Here is a 21,101-nt window from a genome sequence, read left to right as displayed (position 1 = left end):
CTCTTCCAGACATGACTTGACATGTATTCATTCAATGTTTAAGGTTTCCATAAATATTGTTTTCTGTGTCTTCATTCTATTGTGAAGCTTTTCTTAGAAGCTATTCTATGAAAATATAAATGCTGGCAGGTTCTACCTAGCTAAAAATATTTCACATAAGGACTACCCTAGAATCCTGATGGGGCTGGTTCTGAAAGTGAAAGAGACCAAGTTTTTTTTGTCACTCTTAGGATATTCTCCCTCTTTACTTCCACTACCTATATTTCCTGGCTTCCTTCAGAACTGAAATCAAATCCTACTTTCTGCAGGGACTTGGTACCCATTCTTTTTTCTCCATTCCCCATATTCACTCACCTCAGGGACTTCCCTCTGAAAATACTTTCCATTTACACTGTATAAATTTTATATGTGCATAGTTATTATATATTGTTTCCTCCATTAGAGTATAAACTCTTTGAGAAAAGAGGTTTGGTGTTTTTTTTTCCTTGTTTTTTTTGTTTGTTTGTTTGTTTGTTTTTCTTTGTAGCATTAACATTTAAAACAGTGCCTAATATATATTTAGTAACAAATGCTCATTGACAAGCTACTTTTACAGCATCAGGGTGATGGAAAAGATGAGAATGGATGTCACAAATTGAATGCATTATTGATCTCTACAAATATTATTTTAATGCTTAATGTCCTAAATGTAAGATCTTTGTCCAATAGCTTATGAATAAGTATATTACTGGAGGAACTGCATAATATCCATGTTGACACTTTCAGTATAAAATTTAAATGAAAGGAAATCAGGCTTATACAAAAGAAATGGTATATGGTAGAGATGAGGGAGAATTGTATTTCATTTAGCACCAAAAGACATCAAAGAAGCATCGTACTATGAGATATTTGTTTATTTTCCCTTACACTACCTCTCCACTCCAGGTTTATGATTAAATTTTATTTTTTTCAATAAGCATAAATCCACTTTCTCTCTTTCCCATCTCCCCTATTCTTTCCAAATGAAAAAGAAAGAAGCACAAAATCCCTGACATAAATATTTATTTTTAAATGAAACAAGTTTCCATCATGTTCCCCCTCTTCCTTACAAACACAAAAAAGTCTCATTTTGAAATGTTAGTCCTTCAACTTTTTATCAAAAGGTAGGTAGCATATTTCCTCATGAGTTTTCTGGAGTCGTGGGTGGTCATTTAATGCAGATCAGTGTTCCTAAGTCTTAAAAAATTATTTGATTTTGTGATAGTTATCTTCATATAAAGTGTTCACTTAATTCTTCACAAATTTATATGTTTTTCTGGAACTACATTCTTCATTTCTTACAGCACAATAGTATTACATCACATTTTATGCCATAACTTGTTCAGCTGATCCCCAAGTGATGGGCACCACTATTTCCAATTCTTTGCCACTGCAAAAAAAGCTAAAATATTTTTGCACATTCTTAGTTTGTTTGCTCAGGACTAATCCCTCCCTTAATATGCCCTACCTCTAATAGTCCCTTAGACTTCTTCCTTTTCCTTCCTATTTCCCCTTAGGGCGAAATGTATTTTTTATTCAATTGTGTATATGGGTGTATATAGGTGTTTCTCCTCTTCTTTGATAATTTCCTTTAAGTCTCAATTAAGACCTTTACAGGAAGCCTTTCTCAATTCCTCAATTCTAGTGGCTTCCCTCTATTAATCATTTCACATTTGTCCTGTATATAATAGCTTGCTTACTTTGTTTATCTGTTGTCTTCTCCATTAGATTTTAAGTTCCTTGAAGATAAGGGCTGCTTTCTGTCTCCTTTTTGTCTTCCAAAATGTAGCACAGTGCCTGGAATATAGTAGATACTTAATAAATGTTTATAGATTAATTGTAAGAAATAAAGAAAATAGATTATTTCAGAGATATGGAAAGATTCAGATTCATGTAAACTCATGCAGAATGAATTGTGCAGAACCAGGAGAACAAGTTATATAGAGACAATACTGTAAAAATAAACACTTTTGGGGCAGCTAGGTGGTACAGTAGATAGAGCACCAGCCCTAAAGTCAGGAGAACCTGAATTCCCATCTGGTCTCAGACACTTAATACTTCCTAGCTGTGTGACCCTAGGCAAGTTATTTAACCCCAATTGCCTCAGCAAAAAAAAAAAAGAAATGAGCAGACTACAGAAAAAAATTCAAACCCTAGAAAATGAGGCCCTTGAGGGCAGAAATTGTTTGATTTCTGTCTGTACTTTCCAATATCTAGAGTAGTGTCTGATACAAGATAGTTACCAAATTCTTATAATCTGATCCCTAAAATTGTCCCAGTAACTACACAAAAGCATACCCATCAATCCAAAGAAATACCTCAACAATCACAGAGTACTTCTAGGGATGCTATCGCATCAAAATAAAAAGCAGAGAAAGTATAATAGTATGACAACACAAAGGTGAGGATTCTACCTACCTTTAGCACTGGTATTATTCCACCTTGAAAATAAAGACTAGAGATTTTTCCTGACAATAAGAAACTTTGCTTACAAATGAATTTCAAACTTTCAGCCACTGTAAGCTCACTAGTGTAATGATAACAAGACTGGTAATATTTTCACTTTTAAATAGTGCTTTAAGATTTGTAGTATTTAAAATGCATTCTTATATAATTGAGGTAGGTATTTTTATTTTTTTCAATTAATAAGGATTATTGTTTTCTTTCTTCCTTCCTCCTTTCCCCACATCACTGGAAAAAAATTTACAGATCTATTTATATTTTTTTAACCTTTTTGTTTACAGTCATTGAAGAAATTGAAAAGGGCAGCTGGGTGGCTCAGAAGATAGAGCACTGGTTCTGGAGTCAGGAGGACCTAAGTTCAAATCCGGCCTCAGACATTTGAGACTAACCCTCATTACCTTCTCTTTCCACTCTCCCAAAAAAGATAGTGGAAAAAATTGACATTTACATAACATTTTAAGGTTTACAATGTATTTTACAAATATTCTAATTTTAGATATATAACAAGCCTGGCAGATAGAAGTTTTGTTATGCCCGTTTTGTAAACGATGAAACTTAGGCAAACAGATTTATCTTTCTGAATTCAAATCCAACCTGTCTGAGGCATACTAGATCCTTAGCAAATCATTTAATTGTTTGCCCCCCCCCCCAAAAAAAAAAAAGAAAAAGAAAAGAAAAATTTCAGGCCATCAAAAAAGTTAATCTCAGAACATAGAAAGTATGCTATCAATATCATTATTTAAAGATTAATATCCTCAAACTAGAATATAATATATAACATTCTATCTTCTTTATGTCTTTGTAGAGGTTGTTTCTCATACCTTCCCTCTTAACACCCTTCTTCAAGTTCAGCTTCTATTTTTTTATTTCCCTAACTGTTAGCCATTTTTCAAATCATTGTGGTTTTATTTTGTATAAGCAAGGAATAAAAGAAGAGTCAGGGTAAAAAAGTATATATAATCTATGTCTAACTCCTCTGTGAACATGTTGTCTTTTTTGTATAGTGTCTCCAGCATCTAATATAGTACCTAACACACAGATTAGGCACTAGCACTACAAAGAGAAAGATCCTATCTCTACCCATACAGAGCTTATAGATTATGCATGACATATATGTAATAATTATAGTGCAGAATATATTGATTATGAAAGTTTTATGCTTAAATACATAACCAATTTTTGTGTGGGTGCCACATACCACTGAGAAAATGTATATTCCGTGAGATTATAAATAAATTAGAGGAACATAGGATAGTTTATCTCTCAGACTTGTGGAGGAGAAAGAAATTTGTGACCAAAGATGAACTAGAGACCATTACTGATCACAAAATTGAAAATTTTGATTATATCAAATTAAAAAGCCTTTGTACAAACAGAACGAATGCAAACAAGATTAGTAGGGAAGCAACAAACTGGGAAAACATCTTTACAATTAAAGGTTCTGATAAAGGCCTCATTTCCAAAATATATAGAGAACTGACTCAAATTTATAAAAAATCAAGCCATTCTCCAATTGATAAATGGTCAAAGGATATGAACAGACAATTTTCAGATGATGAAATTGAAACTATTACCACTCACATGAAAGAGTGTTCCAAATCACTATTGATCAGAGAAATGCAAATTAGGACAACTCTGAAATATCACTACACACCTGTCAGATTGGCTAAGATGACAGGAAAAAATAATGATGAATGTTGGAGGGGATGCGGGAAAACGGGGACACGGATGCATTGTTGGTGGAGTTGTGAACGAATCCAACCATTCTGGAGAGCAATCTGGAATTATGCCCAAAAAGTTATAAAACTGTGCATACCCTTTGATCCAGCAGTGTTTCTATTGGGCTTATATCCCACAGAGGTGCTAAAGAAGGGAAAGGGACCTGTATGTGCCAAAATGTTTGTAGCAGCCCTGTTTGTAGTGGCTAGAAACTGGAAAATGAATAGATGCCCATCAATTGGAGAATGGCTGGGTAAATTGTGGTATATGAATGTTATGGAATATTATTGCTCTGTAAGGAATGACCAGCAGGATGAATACAGAGAGGCTTGAAGAGACCTACATGGACTGATGCTAAGTGAAATGAGCAGAATCAGGAGATCATTATACACTTCGACAACGATATTGTATGAGGATGTATTCTGATGGAAGTGGATTTCTATGACAAAGAGACCTAACTGAGTTTCAATGGATAAATGATGGACAGAGACAGCTACACCCAGAGAAGGAACACTGGGAAACGAATGTGAACTATTTGCATTTTTGATTTTCTTCCCGAGTTATTTTTACCTTCTGAATCCAATTCTCCCTATGCAACAGGAGAACTGTTCGGTTCTGCAAATATGTATTATATCTAGGATATACTGCAACATACTTAACATATATAGGACTGCTTGCCATCTTGGGGTGGGGGGTGGAGGGAGGGAGGGGAAAAAACAAAACATAAGCGAGTGCAAGGGATAATGTTGTAAAAAATTACCCTGGCATGGATTCTGTCAATACAAAGTTATTATTAAATAAAATAAAATTTAAATAAAAAAAAAGAAAATGTATATTCCCATTGAATTTTTTTCCAGAGATCTATCATATCTAACTTTACTAGAACTCTCTTCACCCCTTTAATTTTTTTTTTTGTTTATTTTTGGTTAGATTTATCTAGTTCTCACTAGTCCCTCACTGAAATACTTTTTAAAAAAATTTTAATAGCTTTTTATTAACAAGTTATATGCATGGGTAATTTTACAGCATTGACAATTGCCAAACCTTTTGTTCCAATTTTCCCCTCCTTCCGCCCACCCCCTCCCCTAGATGGCAGGATGATCAATACATGTTAAATATATTACAGGATAAATTAAATACAAAATAAGTATACATGTCCAAACCATTATTTTGCTGTACAAAAAGAATCAGACTCCAAAATATTGTAGTTAGCCTGTGAAAAAAATAAAAAATACAGGCAGGCAAAAATACAGGGATTGGGAATTCGATGTAATGGTTCTTAGTCATCTCCCAGAGTTCCTTCACTGGGTGTAGCTGGTTCAATTCATTACTGCTCCATTAGAACTGATTTGGTTCATCTCATTGCTGAAGATGGCCAGGTCCATCAGAATTGGTCATCATATAGTATTGTTGTTGAATTATATAATGATCTCTTGGTCCTGCTCATTTCACTCAGCATCTCACTGATTTATTGTCTATTTCCTCCCATAACTCATTTAGTTTCTCCTTTAAAAATTTATATGCATATATTTGGTGTTGATATTACTTCACTATATATGGCATCTTTCAACAAGATATAGATTTCTTCCTTATTTAGGATAGGTTATATCAAATACAACTCTTCTCCTATCTATAGTTGTGAATGGTATGTTCTTCCCTACTTCTTTATTATATATATATATATATATATATATACATATATATATATATATATATATATATATATATATATATAATCATGTAACCATTTGGGGATCTTATTATGGAGCTTATATACATGTGTATGTGTGACTGATTTCCTACAATACTCTTATTTGTACCTCTTGGCATTAGTTCAGTCTAGAGATCTGAGAAATACATCCCAGGAATGAATAGATAGAATTGAGGGAGTCAATTTTAGCATCGTCCTAATTCGTGGTTTCTGATGTTCCTCTCATTAGAGAATCAGTATCTCAAAACTTTCACCCTAAAGGTCTCTAAAATACTCTTACATTATAATGAAAGAACATATAAATATAAATATTTAGAGCTAGTTTATATGGAAGATGTGTGCTGCTTATTCTATTTGGCACCAGAAGCAGAGCTAGGAGTGATGGACAAAGTTGCAGAGAGTCAGAGTTAGGTTTGATGTCAGGAAGAACTTTTAAAGTATTGCCCAAGAAGGGAATGGGTTGCCTCAGAGGTAGTGAATTCTCCCTCATTAGAAGTCTTCAAATAAAAGTTGAATGACCACTTATCAGGGATATTATTGAGGGGGTTCTTGGTCAGGTACTGGTTGGACTATTTGGGGATTTTTAATGTGGGGTCCATGGACCTCTAGGGCTTCTTGGGTAGATTTAAGGAGTCTATGGACTAGGATAGAGAAAAAATTACTTTACTTTTGCTAACCTTTGATTTTCTTTGCAACCGCAAGTATATTATTTTATTAATTTAAAATGTAAAAAAAAATATTTTAAAATGTTAAAGTTAAAAATGCATAAAATAATTTTAAAATGTTATTTTATAAATTTAAAAATGTAGACATTGTACAAAAAAGACTTACATGAACTGATGCTAAGTGAAGTGAACAGAACCAAGAACCAGTAACAAGAAGATTATGAACTTGGCTCTTTTCAGCAGTGATGTGATTTAAGGCAGTTCCAATAGACTTATAATGGAAAGTACCATCTGTTTCTACAGTGAAAACTATGGAGATTGAATGTGGATCAAAGCATAGTGTTTTCACCTTTTTTATTTGCTTTTTTTCATGTTATTTTCACTTTTGATTTGATTTTTCTTGTGTAGAATAATGAATATAGTAGTATGTTTAGAAGAATTGCACATGTTTAACCTATATGGGATTGCTTGCTCTCTTGGGGAGAGGGGAAGAAGAGAGGGAGAAAAATTTGGAGCACAAGGTTTTGTAAAGGTCAATGTTGAAAACTATAGTTTCATGTCTTTGGAAAAATAAAATACTATGATGAAAAAAAATGTTATTCTGGGAAGAAGTCCGTAGATTTCATCAGATTATCAAAGGGGGCCATGACACAAATAATAAGAGCTAAGGTTTTTACAATACTTACTATAAAATAAAATACTGTGAAAATTAATTTTTAAAAAACCACAACAAATAACAAATAAAAAAAAGCTATGTGCCTGAAACTATGCTAGGTACTTTACAGTTATCTTGTTTGATCCCAGGAAATGGGTATTATTATTATAATCCTCATTTTGTAGATGAAGAAACTGAGGACATCAGAAGTGATTTACTCAGAATCACAAAGCTAAGTTAGTAACTGAGGACAGATTGGACATCCCCAGATACATCTGCAGCTGAGATTCCTCTTGGCTTTAGCCCAGATGTTTCATTAGTTCTGGAGCTACTTGTGGTTGTCCTCTGCTTTTCCCCAGCAGTGTGTTAAATTCTTTCTGACCTAATGGATTTATCTTCCAGTGTCATATATTTTATCATTTTCATACTGTCCATGAGGTTTTCTTGACAAAGATACTAGAGTATTTTGCCATTTTCTTCTCTGGTGGATCATCTTTTGTCAGAATTTTCCACTATTACCTGTATATAATCCTGTATGGCAGCACACTAAATTATGTAAACCTGCTCCTCTGATTGTACTCCTAGATTGCAATTATCTGATATATATTAGATAGATATAATTCTAGTCTAATACTGCTCTTAAAGATAGGACCATGATTGCTCAGTCAGTTATTTTCCTATTTTCCACAAAGGCAGAAATTGAAATTTACCTTGAAGCTCCAGATGGATCTCTTTATAAATCCTTGTTACATGAGACCCTGGATCCCTATGACTCAGATGAACCAACTAAATGCATTTTGACTAGGTGTGAATCAATCTAATTAGTATTTTCATGTAGCTTATCTTTCTTCAATTTTTTTGCAAGAACAGTTTAAGATACTCTATAAAGGATTTGCTAAAAAAAAAAATTCTAAGTAATCTATGTCTATAGTTTTCATTTATAATTTAGCAATCATATCAAAGACAGAAATCAGGTCATTCTGGCATAACCTCTTGTTTAAATCGTGCTTATCTCTTTGTAATCACTGATTCTTTAACTACTTGATCATTAACTATTTCTTTAAAGATTTGTTCTAGATTTTTCCTAGAAATACAAGTCACTGACTTATTATGCAAAGACTATTTTCTTTCTTAAAAAAGAGTGGTCTTTTTGCCCTTCACTAGTCTTGTGGTACCACAATTGTTTTCTACAATTGACAAATACCTTAGCAATAACATCTGAGATTTAGTTATTTTATGACCTGAAGATGTAGTCCATCTGGCCCAGGGGACTTGAATTCAAGGACAAATGAGTGAGAGTTGGAAGGGACCTCACTTCATTTCAAGATCAACCCATACTCAAATCCCTCTTTTCAATAACTGCCTGTCAAATATTTCAATATTTTCTAGGCTAACTCTCCCCGCCCCCTTCAGTTTCTTCAACTAATACTCTTATGGACAGTGTTGAACTTGGAGCAGGAAGACTTAGGTCAGCCTCAAAGATTTACTAAGCTGTGTGATCTTAGGCAAGTTACTTAAATCTATTTGCTTCAGTTTCTTCATCTGTAAAATGAGCTGGAAAAGGAAACAGAAAATCACTTCAGTATCTTTGCCAAGAAAACCCAAATAGCATCATAAGGAGTTGGATGTGACTGAACAACAATTTCTTCAACAGATTTTAGATAAATCTCTTAATTTCTTTCTGCCTCAATTTCCTTATTTGTAAAATGGTGGTAATAACAGCACCCACCTCCCAGAGTTGCTATGAGGATCCAAGAATCTAAAATACTGTGCAAACCTTAAAGCACTGCATAAATGTTAATGATGATGATGATGATATAGCTTCAAAGTCTTTCACCAACCTGTTACATTCCTTTAGACACTCTCCCAAGTGTCAATGTCCTTCACAAAGCTATGTTGCCTAGAATACTCCATATGTGGTCTGCCTAGAACAGAATACAGAGAGATATCTTGGGGAGCTAAGACTTTCTTCATATTATGATCACGTAGTATTTTTACTGCCATGTCACCTTACTGACAATAGAGTTGATTGGCTGCTAAAACCTTCTAATCTTTCTCAAGTTCTCCTACCATGTTTCTCCTTCATCCTATACTTGCAAAGCTACTTTTTTTTTCTTCCAAGTGTGAAACTTACTCCTATTGATTTTCATCACTTCAGATCTGATCTTAGTTCTGTGACAATGGTGAAGCCATTTAATTTCTGTTTGCCTCAGCTGTAAAATGGGGACAGTAAAAGCATCTACTTCTCAGAGTTGTAATGATCAAATGAGTTATTTGTAGAGCATTAGGACAATTCCATGAACATAGCTGGTGCTTACTAAATGATTATTTCCTTCCTTCCAGGCAATATCTCTTTGAAACTTGGCTGTCATCCATCCAGAGTACTAATTATTCTTGCCAGCTCTCTGCAAATTTAATGAAGATTCCATTTATGTTTTTATCTAAGTCATCTAAGTCATAGTGCTTGGCCAGCACAGATTCTTGGATAACCCATTGGTGACTTCCTGATATCGAACCATAGTTCTGAAATCTATCTAGTTGTATTATTATCTTATCCATATCACTTTATCTTCTCCAAAAGTGTAACATTAGGTACTTTATCAAATGCTTTCCTAAAACATAGTTCCTATGATTTACTTATTTGGTAGAATTGTTTTTTGGACTAAGTGAAAAAGGCCATTCTTTCCCTCAATTGCTACCTAGCTTTAATCACTGAATGGGTGTGACCTTAGTCAAACTGAGACCTGTTAAAGATCTTAGTTTAAAAAGGTCAAAGTCTCCTACTACATGCAGGACCATCTCCAGTCATCTTGATCTATATCTGACCACTGGATCCTGTTGATTCTGGAGGAGAAAGTAAGGTAGGTGATCTTGCACAGCTCTCTCACACTTAAATCCAATTCATTTGCATGTCATTTTTTTGAGAATAAAGGACAAATAGCAACAATAAGATCTATCCAAATAGAAATAAGAGTAATCTGAAATGACCCATTTTTTATGGAGTCATAGTGACTCTTTGTAATGACTACTCTCCTAGCTAGATATTCACTAATTGTTTTTATAATGATTTGTTCTAGAATTTTTTTCAAGAATCAATCAAGCTTGTTGGTATATTATTTATATACTCAGTTCTCTTCTTTAAAAAAAAAATTGGAGGTAAATATTTACTGAAATAAATAAAAATATATTTAAAATTGTAAGAAAACAAACATTTATTAAGTGCTTACTATGTGCTAGCCACTATGCTAAGCTCTTTATAAATATTATTTCATTTGGTCAAGGATTCATATTCAATATTCTTTTATATTCTGCTATATGTATTGAAATGCTTTTTAGGGGGTTAAAGATTTTAAAAATTAAATTTTAATTTTAAAAATCCTCTTATGCCTCTCTAATGCCACTTTCTATCCTACATATTTCTTAATACATAAGGGACATAACATAAGAATGTTACAATCTTAGTTCAGGAGCAAAGCTTACCAATTTCATGACCTTGGGTATTCTCTGGACTCACAAGCAAAATGGACATAATATTTTCATCACTTGTCTCTAACTCTGTGGTGGGGATTAGATGAAATAATAATATAAATTACTTTATAAATGTTAGATATATAGTATATAAAATGAAAGAAGCGGAACATACACAAATTGGGTAGAGGACCAAGGGAACCTTGAATTTAATCAGTCCTTGACCCAAAGTATACTTCACTAACTATTATTAATACTATTAGTAGTAATAGCACAAATAGCTCTTAATTACATTTTTTAATTTTTAAAAATTGTCCTCCTTCCATCCTCTTCCCCCACCCATTGAGAAAGAAATAAATACAATGCCTATTATACAAAGGAAGACCATGTTCCTGAGTACAATCAATTCTAAATCTTCCCACCTGCATTCAAACTTCCCATGGTACTCTCTTCTCTTACTCTCTCAGCAGAAGACCTTGCCTTTTACCTCACTGAAAAAAAAAAATTGAGACTATTAGAGATCTCCCCTTTCTCCCTTTCTTATTCATTTCACATTATTCAGACAACCCTATTTCAGACAGTTTTCACTTTATGTAAATTCATATTACGCAAATTTGACTTCACATAATGAATTCTGAAAGAAATTCACACTCCAAAAAAAGTTACATTAACTTTACTATTTAGTATTGTTGTCTCTTTCCACTCCCCCTCAGCTTGGTACTCTCTGACTTGCCCTCCCTCCATGCCACCAATATAAAACCTAAAAAATCCTCTCCAAATGAAAGCACACAAATACAGGGAGAGAATACTCCCTGAGAAAGGGAGCTTGTCTTGAGACCTGTGGTGCCCAGAGACTGACTGTCCCCACCTGCCTATGCATCTGGACCAACATGTCTATTTTTTGTCCTCCACTGGGATACTGTCTGTCCTGGCTTTCAGGGCCCCCTTTTTGCCTCCCTCCCTCCCTCCCTTCTTCATATGAATGCAAAGTATATAGTGATCTGCAGACCTCTACATAAAGCAAGAGCTGCTTTGATCTCTTTTACTCCAGTCTCTGATAAAGAGGTATCCCCTTTCCTTGTCAGGCTCAATTCTCTAGAAGCACTGAACAAATTGTGATATATGAATCTAATAGAATGCCATTGTGTTATCAGAAATGATGAGCAGTCAGATTTCAAAAAAATCTGGAAAGACTTACATGAACTGATACTTAGTGACATGAACAGAACCAAAACATTGTACTGAGAAAAAGCAACATTGTGCAATGATCAACTATGGTTTACTTAGTTCTTAGCATCACAATAATCTAAGACAATTCCAAAGATTCATGAGGGAAAATGCCATCCATATCTAGAGAAAGAACTGATGGGTTCTAAATGCAGATCAAAGGACAGATCAAAGGACACTATTTTCATTTTTTTTTGTTTTTACTTTCTTGTATTTTTTTCCCTTTTGTTTTGAATCTTCTTTCACATGACTAATGTAGAAATATTTTACCATTATTGTACATGTAAAACCCTTATCAGATTGTTTGCTGTCTTGGAGAGGAAGGAAAGGGAGGAAGGGTAAAAATTTGGAACTCAAAATCTTATAAAAAATCAATATTGATGGGAAAACTGGGACACTAGTGCATTGTTGGTGGAGTTGTGAAATGAAATTGGAGAGCAATTTGGAATTATGCCCACAGGGCTATAAAACTATGCATGTCTATTGATCCAGCAGTGCCATTACTGGGTCTGTATCCCAAAGAAATCATAAAGGAGGGGAAAAAGGACCCACATGTGCAAAAATGTTTGTAGCAGCTCTTTTTGTGACAGCAAAATTTTGGAAAATGAGTAACTACCCATCATGTGGGAAATGGTTGAATAAATAACAGTATATGAAAGAAATGGAATATTATTGTTCTATAAGAAATGATCAGCAGGATGATATTAGAAAGATCTGGAAAGATGTATGTGAACTGATGCTGAGTGAAACAAATAGAACCAGAAATAACCCTGTACACAGTAACAGCAGGTTTGTGCAATTATTGGCTATGAAAGACTTGGTTCTTCTCAGCAGTTCAACAATCCAAAGCAATTCCAATAAATTTTGGATAGAAAACACCATCTATATCCAGAAAAAGAATTATGGAGACTGAATGTAAGTCAACATAGGCTATGTTCACTTTTTTTCCCTTCATCTTCTTTTCCTTCTGTTTTTTTTTTCCTCTCATGGTTTTTCCCTTTTGATCTGATTTTCACTCCCAATATGATTCATAAAGAAATATGTATTTTTAAAATAAATATATATGTACATGTATAACCAGAAAACAATAAAATCATAAAGTTGACAAAGTGAAAACTACCTTTAAATATAATTGGAAAAAATAAAGTACTATTAAATGGGAAAAAAATAATCATATGCCACAACTTGTTCAGCTATTTTCCAATTGATGTGCATCCCCCCGCTTCAGTTTCTAATTCTTTGCCATCACAAAAAGAACTGCTATAAATATTTTTGTACAAATAAATCCTTTTTCTTTCTCTTTGATTTCTTTGGAATACAGATCTAATAGTGAATATGCATAGTTTTGTAACTCTTTGGACATGGTTCCAAATTGTTCTTCAGAATAGTTGGACCAGTTCACAACTCCACCAACAGTGTATTAGTGTCCCAATTTTTCCACTCCAGCATTTATCATTTTTCTTTTTTGTCACATTAGTCAATCTGATAGGTGTGAAGTTATACTTCAGACCTATTTTAATTTGTATTTCTCTAATCTAGTAATTTGGAGCATTTTTTTCATATGAATATTGGTAACTTATTTCTACTTCCAAAAACTGCTTTTTCATATCCTTTGACCATTTATCAATTGAAGAACGTCATTAAAAAAAAAATTTGGCTTAGTTCCTTATATATTTGTGCAATGAGGCCTTTTTCAGAGAAATTTGCTATAAAATTTTCCCCAGTTTTTTGCTTTCTTTCTAATTTTGGCTGAATTTGTTTTGTTTAAGCAAAAGCTTTTTAATTTCATAAAATAAAAAATTTCCATTTTACTTCCTATGATCCTCTCTATCTTTTGTTTGGGGACAAACTTTTCCCTTATCCATAGATCAGACAAATAAAATTTTCCATGCTTCCCTAATTTATTTATATTCTTTGTTTAAATCATCTACTATTTTGACCTTATTTTGGTATACAGAGTGAGATTCTGATCTAGTCTAGTTTCTGCAAAACTGCTTTCTAGGTTTCCCAGCAATTTTTGTCAAAAATTGAATTCTTGTCCCAAAAACTTGGACCTTTGGGTTTATTAAACACTAAATTACTATAATCACTTACTCTATTCCTCTGATCTTCAACTCTTTTAAAAAGTCAATGCTAGGTTGTTTTGATGATTACTGCTTTATAATAATGTGAAATCTGGTACTACTAGGCCATTTTTTTTCACATTTTCTCCCATTGATTCCCTTAATATTCTCCACCTTTTGTTCTTCCAGTTGAATTTTATCATGACTAAACATCTTGAGAACACCATCTATGTTGGTTCCACTTTCTCTTTTTTCATATTTTTATCTGGCTTCCAAATCTCATTATTCAACTGGAATTATGCTTACCAAAGGTACCAGTGAACTCTTAATTGCCCAATTGTCTTATTTTTTTTTTATCTCTATAACATTTGACCATTTGAATCACACTCTCTTCTTGAATACATTCTCTTCTTTAGACACTATTTTTCTGGTTCTCCTCCTATCTATCTGACCCCTTCTTCTCAGTTTCCTTTGTTTATTTTTCATCCATGTCACCCCCACTAAGGGTGGGTTTGTTTCAAATAGGGCTCTTTTTCTGGTCCTCTTCTCTTTTCCCACTATATGCCAATTGTTATTAACCTTAAAAAAAATATTTTGGTCTGTGCCCTTCAACATGGTTTCCTTTTTATTTCTATTATCTTATTTTATGCACTAAGAACATCATTAGTTTTATTTTTTTAAATATTTTATTTTATTTTATAATAACTTTATATTGACAGAATCCATGCCAGGGTCATTTTTTTTTTACAATATTATCCCTTGCACTCGCTTCTGTTCCTATTTTTCCCCTCCCTCCCTCTACTCCCTCCCCTAGATGGCAAGCAGTCCTATATATGTTAAATATGTTGCAGTATATCCTAGATACAATATATGTGTGCAGAACTGAACAGTTCTCTTGTTGCACAGGGAGAATTGGATTCAGAAGGTAAAAAAGAACTCGGAAAGAAAAACAAAAATGCAAATAGTTCACATTCGTTTCCCAGTGTTCTTTCTTTGGGTGTAGCTGCTTCTGTCCATCATTTATCAATTGAAATTGAGTCTTTGTCAAAGAAATCCACTTCCATCAGAATACATCCTCATACAATATCGATGTTGAAGTGTAAAGTGATCTCCTGGTTCTGCTCATTTCACTTAGCATCAGTTCAGAACATCATTAGTTTTAAAAGACAAAGAATTTTCCTTCTCTTTGTATCCCTAGAATAACACAGTAAGCACTTAAACTCTTAGCTATTAACTAGTAGTAGTAGCAGCCAGATACAATACAGTGCTTTAAGGCTCACAAAAATCCTTTCCATAATAATCTTCTAAAATAAAATGTGTAAATATTGCATCTCCTTTCACAAATAAAGAAACTGAACAGTCAAAAAGATTAAATGATTTGCTAATAATAACAATAACTAATATTTGCATTGAACTTTAAAGTTTGCAAAGTGAATTCCACAAATGATCTCATTTGATCCTCACAACAATCCTGTGAGGTAAGTGTTATTATTATCCCCATTTTACTTATAGATATATTTAGTAAGTTTCAAGAGTAAGAGTTGAACCTAATTCTTCCCTGTCTCAAACTCTAAAACTCACCGATGCTATCTTCCTTATTACCATGGGCTCCCAAAGGAATTAAAACCCCAGGTAGTCAAGACAGAGAAAGAGGAGATGTCAAGAGTCAGTTGAATCAAGGAAAGAATAAATTCATAAAGGAAGGAGGAAAATCTTGATTAATCGGAAAGTACTGGGTCTGGGAGAGGCATCTTCCAGATTAACCTTCCATACTGCAAAAAATAGACTTGTGAATTGTGAATTGGATTTAAATGAAGCAGAGCTCGACAAAATCATCAGCTTCATTCTCTAGTCATTAGTCTAGTGACAAGACATAAGTCAGGATGACTGTCCATGTCCCTCCCCAACCCCTTGGCCCCCAGAAGATAGATTAAAGATTAAAGGAAGGCTCTATATCTGTACATCTGTAACCCACAGTTGGTGCTTTCCTTCTTTTTGCCTTCCCCTGGAAACTCATATCTTATGTACCATTTTGTTTTGGATCTCTCTTAAGCACTTATATACATTGTATATACATTACTTCTGGTACACTATAAGCTCCAAGAAATCAGGGACAATCCAGTTTTGTTCAAGTGGACAACGCACAGTGAGGATGCGATTCTATATGCTCCTAGTGGAAGATTAACGATGCTTCCTCACTCCAGTATTTTTAATCTGCATGGATGTATTACAAATGTTTTCCTTCTTATCTTAAACTCTTCAGGTCCTTATCCACCACCATTACTCTCGTCTTCCCACCACCTCTCTCCCCAACCCCAACCCCCACTTTTTTCTTTTAATCTAAATGAACAAATTCAGAGGCTGGTTTTCCTCATTATCAAAGGATCAGCTCAGATTTATTTCCAAGGGTGAAGGGAGAAGTGGGAAGAAATGTTCCAACATATATTCTCCCTTCTCTCTCCCCACCCTCCTTCTATAAGAGACATACGAAATTATGGCCAAATATCTTTTAAGCCCTGCTATTTTTTTCTTTTTTGGTTAAATAGCCACAAATTAATCTGCATAAGCACGGAGAGAGAATCTTTTTAATCAACAATTTCAAGCAACAATAGCAAAAGTAACCTTTGATCCATGAGCTTAGTAGATTCCCCTTGGACAGTGTAAATTTCCCTCCTTGTAATGCTTCTGAGACAGTGTATATAGTGTATATAGTTGTAAAGAACTCAGAGGTCAATTCATACTCTTCTCTTTGTACTAGGTTTATTTGCATAGAATGGGGGGTGTTAAAACAGCAGCTAGAGTGCATTGTCTGTAATGTAACAATGTAATTTTTTTTTACAATGTAGTTTGTATACATATTGTTTGACAGTGTTAGTGTAGCCTCAGAGACAGCTCTGCAGCTACAATACTGTCATTAGCTGTACAACTTCCTGCAGAAAGAGACAAAGTGACAACAAATGTTGTTTTTTTTAACTGTTGCATAGACAGAGATGAACGCCAGACATGCTATTGTCCCTCAGAGATAATGTTCCTAAATAAATCACCAAGAAAAAAAAAGTCAGGGGCAACTGTAAATCTGAGAACATTCTATAAATTTGAGTTATTGTTATCATTTCCCTCTCTCGAGCAGAATCTAATAATCATTTATGGAACGAATATATGAATGGATGAATGAAGCAGCAACTCCCTGTGCTCCCCCTATCACCACCCATAACCCTTCCCGACTCTTGATTTAATTCTGCTGTTTATCACATGAGGTTGCTTCTCCATGCTGAAGTCCTGGAGGTTCCCTCCACCCGGCTTGGGTGTCCTCCTGGTTGTTAAATCTGGCTCCAGCTGATCCCACTGGGTGGGGTGTTGAATGTTGACTGAAAACCAGGAAGGTGCTGGCACCGGGGACAGAATACACAGAGCCCAGGACTGGTCCAACCCTGGGAGTTATGATTCCTCTGTCAGGGACCATGGAGATGAAATGGAAACATAGCTGAGTGGCCAGACTCCGTGGGGAGAACTGATTAACCAAATCTTTATCAATCAATATTTGTTGTATTCAGAGAATGGGAGGGAAATAGCCTGTCTTCTTGCTTTATTTCCTGCAGGAAATTCTTCATTTAGGGATAGAGGAGTTAACTTTAATTTCATTCTAGCTAGGGCAAACCACAGAGGAAACAGGATGTCTCCGGAAATCGGTCCATTAATGTTGAGGCAGACCAATCGCTGTGCAAAAAGCTCCGATCTCCCTCTTTGTCCTACTTCCTCGCTTACTATGTGCTGCAGAAATTGCAAAATATTGTAGAACTGGTATTTGGAGAGGAGGGGAAGGGGGATGTGGATGGGAGGAAGAAGAGCCCCCTAAGAGAAATCTTTAGGGTCTTTCAAACATCCTTTTCTCTGGTACATCCCCTTCAGATTCTCTCTTTACCTAGAAAAATAAGTTTCCAGAAATGATTCTAGGTCGTTTATACTGTAGTGTGAATTGAAGCCAAAGTGGTAGCTCCTCCAGGATGGATTTACATTTGAAGTCCCTAATTGTACAAAGATTTTTGCGAATTGTTAAGGGAACTTCTGGCACCATAAAACAGATGGAGAGGAAGCTCCTGAAATTGTAGGCAAATAGCTACTTATTGCAAGGGTAGACAGCCCCAAGTTAGTCCCATGTTGTGTGGAGAGAAAAGACAAAGATCTTCTCACAAAATGCAACCCAACTGAATCTACAAGCAGGGGCTGGGCACAGAGAGAGCCTCTGAGAGAATCAGGCAGAGAACACGATAGAATGAGTGTTAGCTCTGAAGTTAGAGGACCTGAGTTCAAATTCCCCACTCTGATGCTTACTACCTACATGACCTTGAGGATTACTTAACTGACCTCTGATTTTTTCACCTGCAAGATGACGTAGCATCCGAAGTTACTCTAGCTCTGAATATGTGAGTTCTGGCCATCAGAAAAAAACCAACTCTGGGCAAACAAGCTATGAGGACACAAATTCTACTTTCCCTGAAATATGTGCTTAAGTTAGCCTGGGGAGCAGTAAGGGCAAGGAAGGTTTAGGATCTCTCTCACCCCAGAGAATCTCAACGGAGATGAGAGGGTAAGAAGAATGGGAGCCTGCGAATCCATCTTGCTTCTTCCCTTGGACAAGTGCACGCCAAGTTGGTTTAGAAAACATACCAATTTCAAAAAAAAAAAAAAAATCATTTCCAGTGTGATAGTGGCAAGAACACTGGACCTGAGGTAGAATCCTGGTCTTCTGACATCCATATAAGGAGCCTTTTGACCTTAGGTGAGTTAATGAGTATCTCTAAGCCTCAATTTTCCTAGTCTAGAAAATGGAAACTAATACTTGCACGATCTACTTCCTCACTGAGTGATGTGAAAAGTAATGAGTTCCTGTAGCACTAAATGCAGTTGGCAGACAGCCAGAAGTACTGATAAAATTTCTCCCTGAGGGCACTGATGGGGATTGACTCAGCCTGATAGTCCTACCCCTGGGGGGGTTTTATATACCCCACTTTATTGTATTCATTATTGTATCCAATCAGAAAGCCAAGTTAGCCAAACCCACAAGTTAAATTTCCCCTCTAAATCTATGGTCCACTCCATCTTTGCCAAATCCCTTTTGGATTAGCCCACCATGGCATTCTGCTTCATGGTGTCCTTCTCATGCCCCATGCCCCACAGTGTCCTTCCTCTTATTCCTCTACCATTCCTTCTTCTTCAGCTAACTTACTCTTTTAGGGTGCTAAACTCCCCTATGAATTTAGCCTGCCAGTCAATGGCACAATCCCACTTCATGAAGTATTTCCTTTCTCTTGATTGTGAATTCTACTAAGGAACTTGTTTTTTCCATTGTTAATTGTTAAAAACCACTTTCCTGTCTAACTTTTTGCTCTCCCCAACTCTATTTCCTATTTACCATTTCTGGTGTCTATCATACCTCTTCATTTTAATCTGTCCTCCTAAATAAATTCCTTTATAGCAAAGAACAGACATTGTGAATTCATCACATGACCAAACCCCAACATTTGGTGCCAATTGCCTATATCAGTCTTATCATTTGGCTCACTGAACTTCAAATACATCAGAAAGCATTGTGAACTTTTTTTCTACATTCAATTCACACTTTTAAATTCATGAGGTAAAATTAAATAACTTACATTGTAATGTTTTATTTTACCTGAATTTTATAGCATGCCTAACTCTAAAAATATCATAAAAGTCATATTACATTAAAAAAAAAAAACACCACTAGTATACCAACTTAACAAATCTTCTAATGGAAAAAGAAAGTTCTGCTATCTTTACATATAATTGAAAAAAATACCATTGAAATCTTTTTTTTTTTTTTTTTAAGCTCTGGTACATTATACCATTAACTTTGAAAAAATGTGATCAAAAATGGATGTCTCGATGATAAGAACACATTGCATTGGTAACTTTAAATGTGAATAACTATTATGACTCTCCACTAGGAATCTGATTTGCCTTTTGGGGCGGAGGGGGGGGAAGAGAAGCAAAAACATGATCTCCCTTTTTTGTCCCATCCTCCACACATCTGTCCAGTTGATTCTTCATCCCCTTATTCAATAAACTCCACTGGCTCCCTATTACCTTCAGAATTAAATATAAACTTGCCTAGCTCTTGGTAACATGGTCCCAACTCTTCTTTCCAGTTTTATGATGCATTGCTCTCCATATACGAACTCTAGGATCCATTCAAGCTTTTCTGCTGTTGCTCATTTGTGACATTGCTTTTCTGTTTCTGGCTGTTGGCCATACTTGGAATATTTACCCTCCTCACTTCAGTCTTTGAGAATCCTACTTTCCTTCAAGAATCAGGGGCAGCATGATAAATATGGAAACATTTAGAATTGCCTGTTTAATCTATACTGGATTATGTGCTGTCTAGGAGAGAGGGGAGGTGGAGAGGGAGAAAAATATGGAACACAAGTTCTTGCAAAAACGAATGTTGAAAAGTATCTTTGCATGTATTTAAAAATAAGCTATTTTTAAAAATCCATTGCAATGCCATTTTCTTTGTGAAACTTTTCCTTTATACCCCAGGGTCTGTGCTCCCCATTACTTTCTATTTTGCATGTATCTCTATTTGTCCATTTGTGTCCCCCACAAAATATAATCTTGAGGGCAGACACATTTGTCTTTATTCTTTTATCAGTACCTAGGATGATTGGCATATAATGTTCCTTAATTGATGTGGTGTAGGCAATTCCCAATTAGGAGATTCCCTCAGGCTGCTCAGAAGTGCAGTCTCATGGGATTGCCTGGAATACTGAGAGGTGAGGTGTTTTGCTCTGGGTCACATGATTAACATCAGGCTATTGATCTGGATTTTGCTGGCTACAAGGCAGGCTCACTGTCCTCCTACACCAATAGAAACTAATTCAAATAGAAACTGGAGGCTACTGATCAATGTCCATGGAAATCCCTGGGGGATGTATATTGACTACATTTTAAAAGTTTAATTTTATGTTTTATTGTATTTTTATTTATTTTGTTAATCATTTAAATCAGATTCTGTCACACTGAGGAGTGCCATGAAACCACATGCTTTGTATATGATGCCTCTGTTCAACACCACAAAGGCAATCAGTGGG

The sequence above is a fragment of the Antechinus flavipes genome, chromosome 2, assembly GCF_016432865.1.
Source record: "Antechinus flavipes isolate AdamAnt ecotype Samford, QLD, Australia chromosome 2, AdamAnt_v2, whole genome shotgun sequence".
Classification (NCBI taxonomy): domain Eukaryota; kingdom Metazoa; phylum Chordata; class Mammalia; order Dasyuromorphia; family Dasyuridae; genus Antechinus; species Antechinus flavipes.
This window is presented reverse-complemented; position numbering follows the sequence as displayed.